This window comes from Bubalus bubalis, chromosome 12 (genome assembly GCF_019923935.1).
Source record: "Bubalus bubalis isolate 160015118507 breed Murrah chromosome 12, NDDB_SH_1, whole genome shotgun sequence".
Taxonomy (NCBI): Eukaryota; Metazoa; Chordata; class Mammalia; order Artiodactyla; family Bovidae; genus Bubalus; species Bubalus bubalis.
This window is the reverse complement of record NC_059168.1, coordinates 2,324,266-2,342,100: the sequence shown is the minus strand read 5'-3', so window position 1 is coordinate 2,342,100 and position 17,835 is coordinate 2,324,266. Positions and strand designations below refer to the sequence as shown.

General features: G+C 44.4%; 1 non-coding gene and 1 pseudogene across 1 annotated transcript; one reads left to right on the top strand and one right to left on the bottom strand.

Annotated features, from left to right (window-relative positions):
- Nucleotides 1–16,178: 16,178 nt before the first annotated feature.
- On the bottom strand, nt 16,179–16,251 carry TRNAR-CCU. The gene has a single exon. It is a non-coding gene; the product is annotated as a tRNA-Arg (tRNA).
- Nucleotides 16,252–16,903: 652 nt separating this feature from the next.
- LOC123464795 lies at nt 16,904–17,479 on the top strand (annotated as a pseudogene).
- The last annotated feature ends 356 nt before the right edge of the window (nt 17,480–17,835 follow it).

The window sequence follows — 17,835 nt, the reverse complement described above, 5'->3', positions numbered from 1 at the left end:
TGATGCTTCCTAAGGCCCACTTGACTTCACATTCCAGGATGTCTGGCTCTAGGTGAGTGATCACACCATTGTTGTTATCTGAGTCGTGAAGATCTTTTTCGTACAGTTCTTCTGTGTATTGTTGCCACCTCTTCTTAGTATCTCCTGCTTCTGTTAGGTCCATACCATTTCTGTTCTTTATTGTGCCCATCTTTGCATGAAATGTTCCCTTGGTATCTCTAATTTTCTTGAAGAGATCTCTAGTCTTTCCCATTCTATTGTTTTCCTCTATTTCTTTGCACTGATCACCGAGGAAGGCTTTCTTATCTTTCCTTGCTGTTCTTTGGAACTCTGCATTCAAATGGGTATATCTTTCCTTTTCTCCTTTGCCTTTAGCTTCTCTTCTTTTCTCAGCTATTTCTAAGGCCTCCTCAGACAACCATTTTGCCTTTTTGCATTTCTTTTTCTTGGGGATGGTCTTGATCACTGCTTCCTGCACAATGTTACGAACCTCCATCCATAGTTCTTCAGGTACGCTATCAGATCTAACCCCTTGAATCTATTTGTCACTTCCACTGTATAATCATGGAATAATTCTTCCATTAGTAGACCCATATTACCAAAAAAATTGCACTTGATTATTTTTATTACGAACTTTGTATAAAATTTTGTGGAAATTTATTTTCTCTCTGATTATGTAAGCACTTACATAATATTCTCCATTTTGCCTCTTGGCTACCAACACTAAAACATTTACTATCTGGTCATTTATAGAAAAAGTTAACTCACTTTTGCTTTTAAGCATCAAAATATACACATTTCCCTAGAAATTTTTCAAGTTTTTATCTTTTTGTAAAAATGGTACATGCTTATTATAAAAATATATAGGAAGAATAGAATAAAGAAGCTACCGTCACACCCCCTGACCCAGAGACAAGTGTTAGAGATTTGGGGAGTAACTTCTAGAAGTGATTTTTGCTAATATTTCCAAAAATGTGTCTTTTGGAACACCAGTTGCTCAAGAGGACCCTCAAAAAAGAATGTGTATGTTTCTGGATAATATTTTAACAACTCATAAGTGCAAACCATGATCATTTTGAAAAGCTTAGAAAATATAGAAAAGTTTTAAAAAATCAGTTTTTTTTTTTTTAAATAAGTCCTGAAACTGGTATCAGGGTTCCCAGCGGGATTTGATGGCATCCTCATGCTGGGTAATTGAGAAGAATTTAATAAAGGAACAAAAAGGGTGGGGATTTGGGGAAAGCTGCAAGGGATAACGGGATTCCCAGGTGGCGCTAGTGGTAAAGAACCTGCCTGCCAGTACAGGAAACCTAAGAGACTTGGATTCGATGCCTGGGTCGGGAAGATCCCTGGGAGGAGGGCATGGCAACACACTCAAGTGTTCTTGCCTGGAGAATCCCATGAACAGAAGAGCCTGGCAGGCTACAGTTCATAGGTTCGAACACAGTCATGCACGATTAAAGTGAGCTAGCATGCATGCATGCAAGGGATGGCTATTGTTCCTGAAGCCAGCCCAGCTCTGGGTACGGGTTAGGAGGGTGGGGTGATCTGTTACTAGAACTTGAGAAGGGTAGTTATTTGGAGAAAATCTGATTTTTAAAAAAATGTGGTCTTCAGTTGAGAGGATGAAACTGTACCTCTGGGACCCCATAGGAAAAGAGCTGAGTTCTCTCAAGACTGATTTCTGACTGGCCAAAACCAGTTGGAAGCCAGTGGACAAGGGAGTCTCTGATTTAATCCTTCAGGGCCAGTTCCCCAGGGCACAGAGCAGGGAGAGAAAGGTGAGAGAGGGTGGGCAGGGGAAGACAGAGAAGATGCACGTCACTGCCAAAGGTACCCAAGTTCGTCCCAAACAAGTGCCAGTCTGTGAATTCGCACTGCAACCAGCCACCTCATACAGGCAGATGAAACCACACCCTACACCCTGTAGCTTAAGGTAGAAACAAGATAGAAACAAAATGATGCACCAAGAGCACCAAGCTTATTTTGCAGAGTACCAGCTTCCCAGGTGGCACTAGTGGTAAAGAACCCACCTGCCAACTCAGGTGGATGTAAGAGACCTGGGTTTGATACCTGGGTTGGGAAGATCCCCTGGAGAAGGGCATGGCCACCCACTCCGGTATCCTTGCCTGGAGAATCCCATGGACAGAGTTGCCTGGTGGGCTACGGTCCGTAGGGTCACAAAGAGTTGGACACGACTGAAGTGACTTAGCACACAGAGAAAGCTAAGTAAACAACTTGCTGAGAGCTCCTCCTGACTGAGCATCGTGCAGATGAGTTGAGGGACTAGAGTGACCAATAGTGAACTTTGGCTGCCACAGGCGAAAAATCCACCGTGTGTTACATAGGAACTGCTCCCCGCAAGCTGCACATGCAATCCGTGAAGAGGCTTCAAGGACCTGCATAGAGAACTTTTTTTAAAAGATTTTTGAAAATATGGACCATTTTAAAAGTCTGTATTGAATTTATTACAATATTGTTTCTGTTTTTTATGTTTTGGCTTTTTGGCTATGAGGCACGTGGGATCTGAGCTCCCCGACCAGGGATCCAGCTGTACCCCCTGCATTGGAAGGTGAAATCTTAACCACTCGACCACCAGGGATGTCCCTATAGAGAACTCTTGAAGTTTACATAGAAAGATAAACCTACTTTCCACCAATCATTTGCCAGGCCCCTCCCTTTATAAGTCGCCACTTTCAGAATAAACATCCCAGTCACAAGCCACGGGAGAGACAGATCTGAACTTTGCCTCCCGTCTCCCTGCTTGTTGTTGTTCAGTCACTAAAAGTGTTCAACACTTTGGGACCCCATGGACTACAGAATGCCGTGCTTCCATGTCCTTCACCATCTCCCAGAGTTTGCTGAAACTCATGCCCATTGAGTTGATGATGCTATCTAACCATCTCATCCTCTGTCGCCCTCTTCTTTTGCTTTCAATATTTCCCAGCATTAGGGGCTTTCCCGGTGAGTCAGCTCTTCCCATTAGGTGTCCAAAGTATTGGAGCTTCAGCTTCAGCATCAGTCCTTCCAATGAATATTCAAGGTTGATTTCCTTTAGGATGGACTGGTTTCACTTCCTGCTTGGCTGCCCTGCAATAAAGCCTTTTTCTTTCAGCAAAAAACAAAATTGCCCAAAATGGTATTTGGGCTTTTGTGTGCGGCGGGCAACAAGCCCACTTGCTCTGTTACACAAACACATTTGAATCCACGATGTTTTTTTGCTGTGCTATGCAGTATGTGGGATTTTAGTTCCCTGACCAGGAATTGAAGCCACAGCCCCTAGATCAGAAACACAGAGACTTAACTACTGGACCACCGAGGAAGTCCCTGAATCCATGTTTAAGACCAGATTTGGGTTTACTGCCCTGCTGCTGCTGCCTGGTCACTTCAGTCGTGTCCTGTGGTCTGCAGACTGCCAGGGTCCTCTGTCCATAGGATTCTCTAGGCAAGAATACTAGACTGGGTTGCCATGCACTCCTCCATGGGATCTTCCTGACCCAGGGATCGAACCTGGGTCTTGTACATTGCAGGCAGATTCTTAACCGCTGAGCTACCAGGGAAGCCCACTGTGCTGCTGTTCTTCACTAAAAAGAGTCAGAATTCTTTGGAGGGTGACAGCACAATTTGTCAGGATATCCAAAAAGGTGGGGCAAGGCTAGAACATCTTGCTATCTTTAAAAGTGAGGGAGCCATCAGTAGACGGTCTCAGATGATGTTAGACAAAGTGCCAAGAGGCCACACAAAGACTCCCACAGCTAGAGGAAACAGCAGATTATGCATGAAAAGATAATTATGATCATTGGGATAAGCTCAGCCACAGATCTGTGAAGATTTTTTAAAATGATAAAGTTTTTGTAAAAGGGTCTTGTCATGAACCCATGTATCTGAAATATGTTTACCAAAATTGCTGCTAAGTTGCTTCAGTCGTGTCCGACTCTGTGCGACCCCATAGACGACAGCCCACCAGGCTCCCCTGTCCCTGGGATTCTCCAGGCAAGAACACTGGAGTGGGTTGCCATTTCCTCCTCCAATGCATGAAAGTGAAAAGTGAAAGTGAAGCCGCTCAGTCGTGTCCGACTCTTAGCGGCCCCATGGACTGCAGCCTACCAGACTCCTCTGTCCATGGGATTTTCCAGGCAAGAGTACTGGAGTGGGCTGCCATTGCCTTCTCCGAATTCACTACACAAATCTTATGCTTTGATCATCACACAATACACCTATTAAAAAGATAGAAATATACTGTATATATAAAAAATATAATGTAAATCTATATTAACATGGAAAATAAATCATAAAATATTAAATGGGGTGGTGTGTCTTGGTTGGATGGTGCTCAAAATTAATTTTATAGATGGGAAAACAGTGGAAACAGAGACAGACTTTATTTTGGGGGGCTCCAAAATTACTGCAGATGGTGAATGCAGCCATGAAATTAAAAGACACTTGCTCCTTGGAAGAAAAGTTATGACCAACCTAGACAACAGAGAGACATTACTTTACCGACAAAAGTCCGTCTAGTCAAAGCTATGGTTTTCCCAGTAGTTGTGTATGGATGTGATAGTTGGACTATAAAGAAAGCTGAGCACCGAAGAATTGATGCTTTTGAACTGTGGTGTTGGAGAAGACTCTTGAGAGTCCCTTGGACTGCAAGGAGTTCCAACCAGTCCATCCTAAAGGAGATTAGTCCTGGGTGTTCATTGGAAGGACTGATGCTGAAGCTGAAATTCCAATACTTTGGCCACCTCATGGGAAGAACTGACTCATTGGAAAAGACTCTGATGCTGGGAAAGACTGAAGGCGGGAGCAGAAGGGGACGACAGAGGATGAGATGGCTGGATGGCATCACCCACTGGATGGATTTGAGTTCGAGTAAACTCTGGGAGTTGGTGATGGACAGGGAGGCCTGGTGTGCTGCAGTCCATGGGGCCGCAAAGAGTCGGACATGACTGAGGGACTGAACTGAACTGAAAGAAACAGGTGCTCCCACGCTGGCCTGTGTAACTCTGGGCTTGATTTGTCCGCTTGGTTCCAGAGACTCAGGAAGGGGTTACCTCCTCCAGGTTAGTGTTGGGGGCTCCATGAGCACTCTCCCTTCAGCCCTTCACCGCCAACTGTGGCCCCAGTGGCTCCTGCACCCTCCCAGGAACCATCCCCCCACCTCTACACTCTCTCAGCGGAGTCTGCTCATCAGGACACTGAGGTCACCTCAGGAGAGTATAGGGGCGCACAGTGACTGGGGCGCATGGTTGAGAGAAGCTTGCAGCCCCACCCCCATCCTCCCCGACCCAGGGTGTAGAGTCTGTAAATGAATGTCTGAGACAGTACTTCCCAGAGTTGCACATATGAGCAGAGCACTGTTGCAAGGGGAACATTGTCACTTTCCTGGAATTCCGGCCCACCCCAGCCCCAGCCCACCCATCACCCCCAGCCCAGTATTCTTGCCTGGAGAATTCCGTGGACAGAGGAGCCTGGCGGGCTACAGTCTAAAGGGTCTCAAGAAGTCAGATAAGACGGAGTGCCTAACACTTTGCATGATCCATTCTTCCCCCATGGACGCAGATTGGTGTGGCAGGAGAAAGAGAACAGTACCAAGACTCAGAGCCCTGTCTTGCTGCCTGTTGTCTGAGGCCTGAAAAGTTCTGACCCTCCCAGAGCCCCAGCTTCCTCATGTGATAAACACGATGATAAAACTCCTTTTCTCTTAAGGTTAGTGTGAGTGAAGGAGGAAACAGAACAGGCTGTATCTTGAAAGCAGGACTCCGTCTTGGGCCGGACTGTGGACTTTGAGCTCTATGCCCAGTAACTATGGAAACGACATACCAACTGGAAAACCAGGCCCCTTCAAGGAAGGGCCCCAGGGCTCTCTATCGCCTCAAAGAATACCCTAATTATCTGTGTAACCAAATAGAATCATACATTCTATTATGCTTATTGGGGTATGACCACAAGCCTATTGATAATTGTCCACTGTTAACTACCTAGGCTTAAGGCATATGAATCACGGGTTAACTTTGATTGTATCTTTCTTTTTCCTTTGGTCAGACTAGTTTCAGGGAATCTGGGGAGGTGGGTTTGGCCACATACACCTAGGGTATATAAGGTTTTCATAAAAACTGGTCGGGGTCCTTGACTAAGAGGAGACTCTGCCTTGGCCCCGAAAGTGGAATAAACTGCACTCCACTATCTGCATTGTCCTTCTGAGTGAGTTTGCTTCCCGGAACACGTGGCTACAACATGAGGATTAAATAACCCCATATATTTAGAGCACCTTGCTCAGGGAGTAGCCACCCACCCCTCCTGGGTGTTGTTATCTGTCATCCATATTCACATTACAAAATACGGTACTTAACACAGAAATCTGCACCTTGCTTAGCTGGGTGTGTGTGTGTGTGTGTGTGCGCGCTCGCGCTCAATCCTGTCAGACTCTGTGACTCCACGGATGGCAGCCCGCCAGGCTCCTCTGTCCGTGGAATTTTCCAGGCAATAATACTTGAGTGGGTTGCTATTTCCTTCTCCAGGGGATCTTCCTGACCCAAGGATCAGACCTGAGTCTCTTGCGTCTCCTGCATTGGCAGGTGGATACCTAGAGAAGCCCCACTAAGTTTTGGTGTCACTAATGAAATTCTGGGACTCTTAAGGGCGAAGACTAAAATTAAACTTAATTCTATGCTGGTTTTACAACAGCTGTGTCTTGGAATGAATGAATGGAATAAATGAATGATACATTCATTCATTGTCCCGAGTGTTCCAGCTATGAAGAATAGGAGACTGTTTGGATAGATATCTTTTTGTTTTTATAGGCTTTTTGGAAGTTGGGGATAATTTACAGGAAACATGCCTAGGATCCACACAGAATCCTGACCAGGATGATGTAGAAATTGAGTCTATGGCCAAGAATTAGATAAGCAAATAAACACTTATTTTTTAATTTATTTACTTATCTATTTGGCTGCACTGGATCTTAGGTATGGCTTGTGGGGCATAGTTCCCTGACCAGGGATGAACCCAGGCCTCCTGCATTGGGAGCAAGGAGTCTTAATCACTGAATCACCAGGGAGGTGTCTAAATAAACATTTGGATCTTAAATAAAATACCAGGTTTGGGCTATGGGTGGTACATCAAGGAAACTAAGGCAGAATAATCACGATACAGTAAAACCTTTTTTTTTTCTCAACCAGAAATTTCAAAAAAATCAATTTTTTCAGCAACTGCAAGGTTTTCATCGAACTAACTTCTTGGTATCATGAGCTGGAAGAGTTAGATTGCTCTGGTGACAAACATTTTTCGAAGCTTGCTGTGCAGTCAAAGCCTGTGTGGACAGAGCTGTATGTTGCTGATGCTGCTGAACATGGAGGGAAAGTAAAAATGTGCTGCCTTGTTTCCAATCAGCCCGGAATGCCCTGTAAAGGAGGAGAATCATTAATAGAAGAGCTGCTACTTGTGCATAGAATGCAACTCCTGCTTCACCAGTCTGAATGGCATCTCATCGCACATTGAACAGCAGACTCTTTGCTCTCAGATGTAGCACTTGTACTGCTGGGAGGACAGCAAATAGATGCTGATGATTTAATGGAGATTTCAGAAATATAAGCAGACTCTCCTGATTTCAAGATGCTGAGCACATCTATTGAAATTCTACGCATAATTTCAAGAAGAGCAAACTCAGAAACCATGGTGAATGAGTCACTTCCTGCCTCTCGCCCACCCATGTTCACATGTCAGCTCATAGATGTAGTTCTTATGTGACACCGGATGTCTGCTTGTTCTTTGGTTGAAATGGTCAAATAAGTGAACCCTGGGAAGACACACTGTGATGCAGAAAGTGACCATGCTTTAGCCTGGCGGTATTCAAGGGTTTGGCTGTGAGTGTGAAGAGAGTTCAGCTGAGGGGGTGTCATGACTCAGAAAAGAGTAGTGTTGGGCCATGTTGAGAATATTTTATTTTTTTAACACATCAAGGATAACTTTTATTTAAAAACAGAAATATTTATATGTATGTATATGTTGCAGCCCTTAAGGAAAAATAACAAAGTCCCTTTATTTGAAATTCATTGTAAACAGGTATACAATTTTAAACTATAAATTCATAGTTTTTTTCTTTCTTGTTTAAGTGATGTAAAAACTTTTGTTCTGTTCAAAGGCATCTGTGTCTTGGAATTACAGTGACTTCTCAGTAATTTCTTCACTAGTCTGTCGTTTAGTTCCTGAGTTGTATCTGACTCTTTCTCGACTTCATGGACTGCAGCCTGCCAGGCTCCTCTGTGTGTGGGTTTTCCCAGGCAAGAATACTGGAGTGGGATTGCCATTTCCTTCTCCAGGAAATATTTTAAAATACTTTCTAAAGTTTTAGGTATACAAGCAAGAGATGTAATATACGTTCATTGAAGAAATCTTAGAAAATATTGTTGTTCAGTTGCTCAGTCATTTCTGATTCTTATTCAGTGACACTGATTCTGATTCAGTAACCCCATGGACTGCAGCACGCCAGACCTCCCTGTCCCTCACTCTGTCCTGGAGTTTGCCCAAGTTCATGTCCGTTGCATCAGTGATGCCATCCAGCCATCTCATCCTCTGATGCCCTCTTCTCCTGCCCTCAGTCTTTCCCAGTATTAGGGTCTTTTCCAGTGAGTTCGCATCAGGTGACCAAAATATTGGAGCTTCAGCTTCAGCATCCGTCCCTCCAATGATTATTCAGCGCTTAGAAAATACAGGCAAGCAAAAGGAAGAAAACAAAAGTCACCCGCAACCCTGCTGCCCAAGACAGCTGCTGCCAGCGTCTTGAAGTTGATGTAGGTCTGGAAGATGTTCACACAGAGGCTGATGTGTGGTTAACAGTGCGGACTGTGGGCCCAAGCCCTACTCCTCAGTAATGAGGCATTGATTAAGCTGTTTGGCTACTTTACATCTCAGTTTCCTTATCTGTAAAATGGAGAAAATGATACCACCTTGCTCAAGGTGTTGATAGGGTAGGTGAGTTCATATTTCCAAAGCACTTAGAACAAGTGCTGGCACGTGCCAGCCATATGGTAAAACAACATGCATATTACATAATTTTCTTCTTCTCTTCTTTCTTTAAAACTGAAATAACAGGCACAACTAACCTAAGGTAGAAAAAAAATCAAAGCAGTGATTCCCCCTGGGGACAGACATTGATTAAGAAGGGTATGAGGGAACTTTCTGGTGTAATGAATAATGTTTACACCTGGGGAGGCATGTGACTTGACACAGATATATGAGTTTGTCTAAACTCTGAAAATTCTACACTTTTAAGGTTTATGTATTTCATTATATGTAAATTTTATTTTAGATGAATAAGCACTGGAGGCAAATATTGAATTATTGTTAATGATGTTCATGCTAAAGTATTTAGGGAAGAGTATACTGGTGTGGAGAAGAGGGCAGTAGAGGATAAGATGGCTGGATGGCATCACCGACTCGATGGAAGTGAGTTTGAGTGAACTCCAGGAGTTGGTGATAGAAAGGGAGGCCTGACATGCTACGATTCATGGGGTCGTAAAGAGTCGGACACGACTGAGCGACTGAACTGAACTGAACTGATATTGGTGTGGAGAAGAGGGCAGCAGAGGATGAGATGGTTGGATGGCATCACTGACTCAATGGACATGAATCTGAGCAAACTCTGGGAGACAGTGAAGGACAGGGGAGCTTGGCGTGCTGCAGTCCATGGGGTTGCAAAGAGTTGGACCTGATTTAGTGACTGAACAACAACAATACTGGCGTGTGTAATTTAGTTTGAAATGCATGCATCCAAAAATGAGGTAGATTGATGGATGGATAGAGGGTTGGATAGATGGATAAAAATACAATAAACCAAGTATACTAAAATGTTAATGTTAGAATTGAGGTAGTATTCATCATAAAATTCTTTCAACTTTTGGTATTTTTCACAATAAAAATTTTTATAATAATATATAAAATATGGGGAAAAGAATATATAATACTGTGATACTGTTTAACTTGCTCTTTTTGCTCTAAGATGTATCATGATAGTCCTATATTATTAGTCTTTTCTATAAATATAATCACTATAATATCATATTCTATAGATTAACAAAATTAACTCAACCACTATTACATATTTCAATTAATTCTGAATTCCTTACAAAGCAGTGAGAAGAATTCTTCATGAATGAACTATCATTAATACCCTCAAAGACTTTTGAGAAAACATTTTATCCATAAAACTAGAATAAGACACCCTAAAAAAAATGAGTCCTGGGGAGGCAGGGATAAATTAGGAGTTTGGGATTAACAGATCCACACTAGTATATATAAAACAAATAAAAAGAACCTACTGTATAGCATAGGGAACTATATTCAATATCTTGTAATAACCTATAAAGAATATATATATATGTATATGTGTATATATATGGGGCTTCTCTGGTGGCTCAGTGATCTCAAAATATATTGATTAGAGATCATGCATAAGTAGTAAATTTATAAAGAAAAGCAACCTAGATGCCCATCAGCAGATGAATGGATAAGAAAGCTGTGGTACATATACACAATGGAGTATTACTCAGCCATTAAAAAGAATACATTTGAATCAGTTCTAATGAGTTGGATGAAACTGGAGCCTATTATACAGAGTGAAGTAAGCCAGAAAGAAAAACACCAATACAGTATACTAACGCATATATATGGAATTTAGAAAGATGGTAACAATAACTCTGTGTATGAGACAGCAAAAGAGACACTGATGTATAGATCAGTCTTATGGACTCTGTGGGAGAGGGAGACGGTGGGGAGATTTGGGAGAATGGCATTGAAACATGTATAATATCATGTATGAAACGAGTTGCCAGTCCAGGTTTGATGCACGATACTGGATGCTTGGGGCTGGTGCACTGGGACGACCCAGAGGGAGGGTATGGGGAGGGAGGAGGGAAGAGGGTTCAGGATGGGGAACACAGGTATACCTGTGGCGGACTCATTTCGATATTTGGCAAAACTAATACAATATTGTAAAGTTTAAAAATAAAATAAAAAAAAGAAAAGCAAAAGAATAGCTAACATAAAATTCAGGGAAGTGGTTATTTTCGGTAGGGAGATGGTGGGAGGAACCATTGGAGCCCCCCACGGGGTTTCTGAGGTGCTAGGGTGATGGACACATAGGTGTATGATCTCTTTTCCTGTTTCCTTGGCACGCTGGTCTCAGGCAGCAGTTTGTGTTCCAGGCCTTCCCGAAGCCTGCCCCCAGCTGTGTGTCTGCCTATAAGAAGAGCTTGGTGATCCCCGTCACACGGGCCCAATCGTGGAGGTGCTGTGCCCATGCTTGTTGGCTTGCTAAAAAGCTGGCTGGGGACTGCCCTGGCGGTCCAGTGGTTAGGACTCTGAGCTTCCATTGCAGGGTATGCGGGTTCTATCCCTGGTCAGGGAACTGAGATGCTGCACAGCGAGGTTGAAATAATAATAATAAAAAGCCAGCTGGATACACGGTTGGGAAAACTATGGTGCCTGGGGAAAAAAAGATTAGAACTTGGGACTGCTCTCAACCAGTGGTCTGGGCTGGGGGAGATTAATAGGCAAGAATTGGAGCTGCCAAGTTGAAACCTAAATCAGACTCTAGAGAGAAAAGTGGGCAGGAGTGCAGTGCAGGGTTTTGTTTTGTTTTTTTTTTGCCATAGAAACTGCAGGGGATGGCATGGTCCGGAGTGGGAAGCCTAACGGAGGATCTGCCCAGTATAAGGAGGAGATAAGCTGGTCAAGAAGAGTCTCTCCTCCATCTGTGGCAGGAGCCAGTCCTCAAAATAGCAAATCACCCCCCACCTGGCTTGGGATGGATCCGTCATGGAATCAGTATTGTTCCGAATGCCAAGCCGTGCCTTGACACATGACTGCCTTTGCAGGAGTCTGCATTTACACATAGTTATGATATTATCTCATTTTAAAATGAGCATATGGAAACCTGCAGGCCAGAATGAACTCTCAGTCCCTACAAAGCAGCCACTTGGTGAGCTGGGGCTGTACAGTCAGCCTCACAATGCATTCCGTCACAGCCACCCAACCTACAGCCACGCTGCTAGACACACCAAATGCCGGCAATCCGTTATCTTTGTGAGTGCTAGAATGTGTGGAAGAGCCAACAGCCATTCAGAACCAGGTGCACTGAGGCATTCCCTGACAAACCGGTGATCAGGACTCAGTGTTTTCACTGCAGTGACCCAACTCCAGGATCCCACAAATGGCTCAGGGTGGTGAAAAAAAATAAAGAAAAAACCGAGTCTGCTGTGTCAAAGGGCCATCAGGTTTCATAGGGCCATTTGGGATAAGAAAAGAAGGATATGACAAAGAATGAGACAGTCTTCCTGTGTTTATGTTACAAACTGCCTCCAAATACAGCGTTCCATAGATGCTTTTGAGAAACATTACTTCCTGCACAGTTCCAAGCGCCCAGCAGGCCTATGGAGTAGGTAAAACTACCCCGTTACACAGACAATGCACCTGAGGCCCAGAGTCACTAAGAACTTACCCAAGATTGCACAGCTAGTAAGGGGTGAAGTTTAGATTTGAACCCAGGCAGTCTGACACAAGATTCCATGCTTTAAAAAAAATTTTTTTTTAATTTATTTTTGGCTGCGCCGGTCTCTGCTGCTGTGTGTGGGCTTTAGTTGCAGTGAGCAGGGGGCTTATCTAGTGTTGAGAACAGGCTCTAGGCACCAGGGTCTTCAGCAGTTGCAGCACGCAGGCTCAGTAGTTCGGGCTTGAAGGCTCTAGAGCACAGGCTCAGTAATTGTGATACATGGGCTGAGTTGCCTCCCTGCTAGGATGTGGGATCTTCCGGGACTAGGTATTGAACCTGCGTCCCCTGCATTGCAAGGTGGATTCTTAACCTCTGGGCCACAAGGGAAGCCCAAGACTCCATGCTTTTAATCGCTACAAGTTGCCTCTTGGTTAAAACAAGGGCATTGCCTCTTAAGGTGAAGACTCGGAAGAGAACAAATCTTTCTTAGAAACATACACCAAATGAAAGGGTTAGAAAATCAATTTTGCCTCTACATATCTAAACCATATATTTATATATAATATATATACACATTATATATAAATGTTATGTATAATGTATATACATTATATATAAATATATTACATATATAATGTATATTTATATTTATATATATAAAATCTGTCTGGTTTACTGGTACAGCCCTGGAACCTAGTACAGTGACTGGCACATAGGAGACAATAAATTTTGCTAAATGAAGATGTGAATGAATGAATAAAGTGTGCATTAATGGGTGAATGGGTGTTCTAGGCTGCAGTCCATGGGGTCGCTAGGAGTTAGATACGACTGAGCGACTTCACTTTCACTTTTCACTTTCACGCATTGGAGAAGGAAATGGCAACCCACTCCAGTGTTCTTGCCTGGAGAATCCCAGGGATGGGGGAGCCTGGTGGGCTGCCGTCTATGGGATCGCACAGAGTCGGACACGACTGAAGCGACTTAGCAGCAGCAGCAGCAGGGTGTTCTAGGCAGAGAGGGAGGTATCATTTATTGAGTCTCTTCTCCTTGTAGAAGGGAATCAATAAATAATAAATGTCCTTGGGAATCAATAAATGTCCTTGTAGGACACTGTATTTTCTGGAGTCACTTGATTTAACCTCATTCTAATTCTATAAGGTGTATGTTCAATTCCAGGTCGGGACCCATTTCACCATCCAACATGCAAGTTACCAAAGGGCTTTCGGGTAACCCAGAACTCCTCTTTACCAGCCCCAAGAGTTCAGGGTTCCCTGGACACACCAATCACCTAGTTCCCTGGTGTTTCAATCTCATTTCTAGCATTCCATAATCCCTGCCCATGGTCCCTCCATCAGACACCCTTAGTCTCCTGCTCCACCTCCTGCAATAGCCTCCCAGCCGTACTCCCTGTCTCTGGTCCCCCACCCCGACCCTTCCACTATCCATCCAAGTATCACCTTCCCCATAACTAGCTCTGCGAGGAAAGCCCTCCAGAGCATCTGGAGTGACATGGCCTGGCTTTGAGGCAAGGGAGGCCAGGCAAGTCAGTTATCTTCTCTGGGCCCCAGTTTCTTCCTTGGTATAATGGGGAAAAATCAATATATTTCATAGGACTTTGTGGGAATTAAATGAGATAATGTATGCTAAATGGTACTTTGCAAATGCTTGCCAAATGCATGATAAATAGTATGGTTTCATTTTTGCTTAATCTACATGTTGGTCCTTCTAATCAAACACCTGCTATAAAGTTCCTCCCAAACCAGAAATCTGCTCTGGCTTCCCATTGTCCGCTGCGTGTGGCTAGTTGCTCAGTCGTGTCTGACTCTGTGACTCTTTTGACTGTAGCCCGCCACGCTCCTTTGCTCATGGAATTTTCTGGGTAAGAATACTGGAATGGGATGCCATTTCCTACTCCAGGGGATCTTCCTGACCCAGAGATCAAACCTGCATCTCTTGCATTGGCAGGTGGGTGCTATGCCTCTGAGCCACCTGGGAAGCTCCAAGCATACTGGAGAGGGTTGCCATTTCCTTCTCCAGTGGATCTTGCCAACCCAGGGATTGAATCTATGTCTCTTATGTCTCCTGCATTGGCAAGTGGATTCTTTACCACTATTGCCACCTGGGAAGCCCCACTGTCTCCTAGGAAAAAGCAAAATCTCTTTACAATGGCATTGTTTTTTCAAGAGATTCTAAGTTGTAACAACAACATAAGTCGCTCAGTCATGTCCGACCCCATGGACTATAGCCTGCTAGGCTCCTCTGTCCATGGGGATTCTCCAGGCAAGAATACTGGAGTGGGTAGGTTATCCCTTCTCCAGGGGATGTTCCCAACTCAGTAATCTAACCGGGGTCTCCTGCATTGCAGGGGATTCTTTACTAGAGGAGCTACCAGGGAAGCCCACCCAAATTATGTCACATTGTTGTTCCATTTCTTACATTTGCCCTGCACTCAGCTGAATTCCTCAGTGGCTTAGTAGGTAAAGAATCTGCCTGCAATGCTGGAGACACAGGAGATGCCAGTTCGATCCCTGGGTCAGAAAGATCCCCTGGAGGAGAAAATGACAACCCACTCCAGTATTCTTGCCTGGGAAATCCCATGGACAAAGCCTGCCGAGCTACAGTCCACAGGGTCACAAAGAATCGGACACAACTGAGCAGGCACCCACGCAGCTGAATCGAGCTCTTAACTCTTCTTGGGACTTGCCTCCGTCTTTCTGCCCTTGTGCTGTTGCTTTCTCTGTGTCTCCGTGAAATCCTTCCCACTCCCTGCCTCTACGGAAATCCTGGTGGGCATTTTTACATCACAACGACAAAGCCTCACTCTGACTCCTAAATCAGAAGTGAGCACTGGTTGTCCAGTGCCCCCTTGTGGCACCGACTGCATTCTGCTTTTTATTTGCAGTTCCTCAGGTTTTACTTTTCCTGTAAGACTGGTTCTCAAGGTTTCTAATTGTGTCTCATTTTTCTCTGTGTACCCATAAATGCTCATGGGGTTTAGTGCACATATACACATTTCAGAGGTGACTAAATGAGGTGACAGGTCTTAAGGTGCAGAAATACAGGGCCCAGGGGCCTGAGTAACCCTACGTCTGATTTCAGGCTTAAGAAGTAGTGACTCCTGAAGGTCATCTTGGAAAGAGGCCACACAATGTGACCCACACAAACTGAATGAGGCTAGAGCTGAGCCCAGCTTGCTAACTAATGCCCTCTCAACGGTCTGTGCCTTTCAGAGTGCTTCCAGGTCCTTCAGCGTCCTGGGAATAATTCTGTTTTTAAATGTTTTCAAAAAATCTTTATTTTTCAAATAAATTTAAAATTTATTTTAAATATTTTCAAAAAAAAACTTTCATTCCCTGGTCAGGGAACTAAGATCCCACATGGCACATGTTGTGGCCAAAAAAAAAAAAAAAATGTGCATTAATCACCACAGTTGCATTTTAGAATATTTTTATCACAACAAGAAAATGTGTTCCCATTAGCAGTTTCCCACCATCCATCCTCTCCTTCACCCGACCTGTCTCCCTCACTCCATTCCCACCTCATCGACAACCACTTGTTTATTGGGTTGGCCAAAAAGTTCGTTCAGGAGCCACTCCATGATCCAATATGCAAGTTTCCAAATGGCTGTCTTAGTTGTGGCATGTGGGATCTTTCTTTTTTAGTTGTGGCATTAAAACTCTTAGTGATCCAGTTCCCTGTCCAGGGATCGAACCTGGGCCCACTGCATCAGGAGGGCAGAGTCTTAGCCATTGGACCACCAGGGAAGGCGCTTGTCTGAATTTTAAGGATGACAACATGACACTCACCTAAAGACACAAGGTAGCTCCAAGTCACACAGCTGCTGAGGACCAGACAGTCAGAGGACTGACTGTCCCTGGAGGCCCAGTCAGAGATATCAAAACACAGCCAGGGCTGCAAAGTCCTTGCCCATGGGGGCCAGGCAGCTGACACCAAGGAGTGAGGGATTCAAGAGAAAGAAGACAGGTTCTGTGAGAGACGCATGTGCACCTACTAAGGGTGGCAGCTGCTGCATGTGGGTCCCATGTGGCTGCTATTCTGACTCTTCCCTAGATCCCAGAAATCCACATAGTGCGAACTATTGCAATTTTTAAGTCAGGCACCAATATTGGAGTCAAAATATCTCCATAGGTCCAATTTTGGCCCAGCAGATGGCCATTGAGGATGAATTCCTTAAGCCTCCTTTAATTCATTTTTCAAAAGCAAACAGGCAATTCCTGTCTGGGTACAAGCTCCGCGCTGCCCTGCACACAGTGGGATGGCATCAGGTGTGGGGCAAGCTGAGCAGGTCTACGAAACTAAACGTGATAGCCGCACACTTGAGGCAAGAACTGGAAGGAGCAGGAGACAGTGAGGAGAGGCCCAGAAAAATAACCAAGGGGGAAAAAAAATCTCATCATGGCAAATATCCACCAGGGAAACGAAGAAATGGAGCAGCCTGTGCAGAATGGAGAGGAAGGCCACCCTTTGGGAGGGGGTGAAGGCCACCAGCCAGAAAGAAATCATAGACAGGGACAGGCTTGCAGACTTGCCCCTAATTCCCAGCGTGCGAGCATGCTAAGTCGCGTCCGACTCTTTGTGACCCTATGGACCATAGCCTGCCAGGCTCCTCTGTCCATGGGATTCTCCAGGCAAGAACACTGGAGTGGGTTGCCAGGCTCTCCTCCAGGGGATCTTCCTGACCCAAGGATCAAACCCATGTCCCTTATGTCTCCTGAATTGGCAAGAGGGTTCTTTATCACTAGTGCCATCTGGGCAGCCTGATGGGCCATACCCAATAGGCAGGTCAACAATGGGATGGGTGGAGATGGAGATGATATGGAAGTGTTCATGGAAGAGATGAGAGAAATCAGGAGAAAACTTTGGGAGCTGCAATTCAGGAATTGTCTGCATATCCTTATGGGGGTGCTGTCTAGTCAGCATGACTATCATGATGAATTTTGCCTTATGCCCTGGCTCCTGTCATTTCCATGAGATTATTACTGTGATTCCCACTGTTGTTCTCTTTTTCCTTGCATTTTCCTGATAATGCCTTTACTAATCTGTTTTCTGTGACCCTTATGTAATTTCCATGTGTCAGGTGGGTTTTGTGTTGCCTTGGCACACAATCTAAGTTTCTCTCAACAGTAAAGTTTCACCCATTTGCATGGAAAAATATAAAGTTAATAAAGCAATTGAAAAAAAAAAAAAAAGCAAGCAGGCTGTAAGTAACCATTCAGCTGTTCATCACCATTCCACAGAATTGTTCTTGTTCAGTCTTGAATTGTTCTTATTCAGTCTTGTTCGTGTCTGACTCTTTGTGATCCCAGCATGCCAGGCTTCCCTATCTT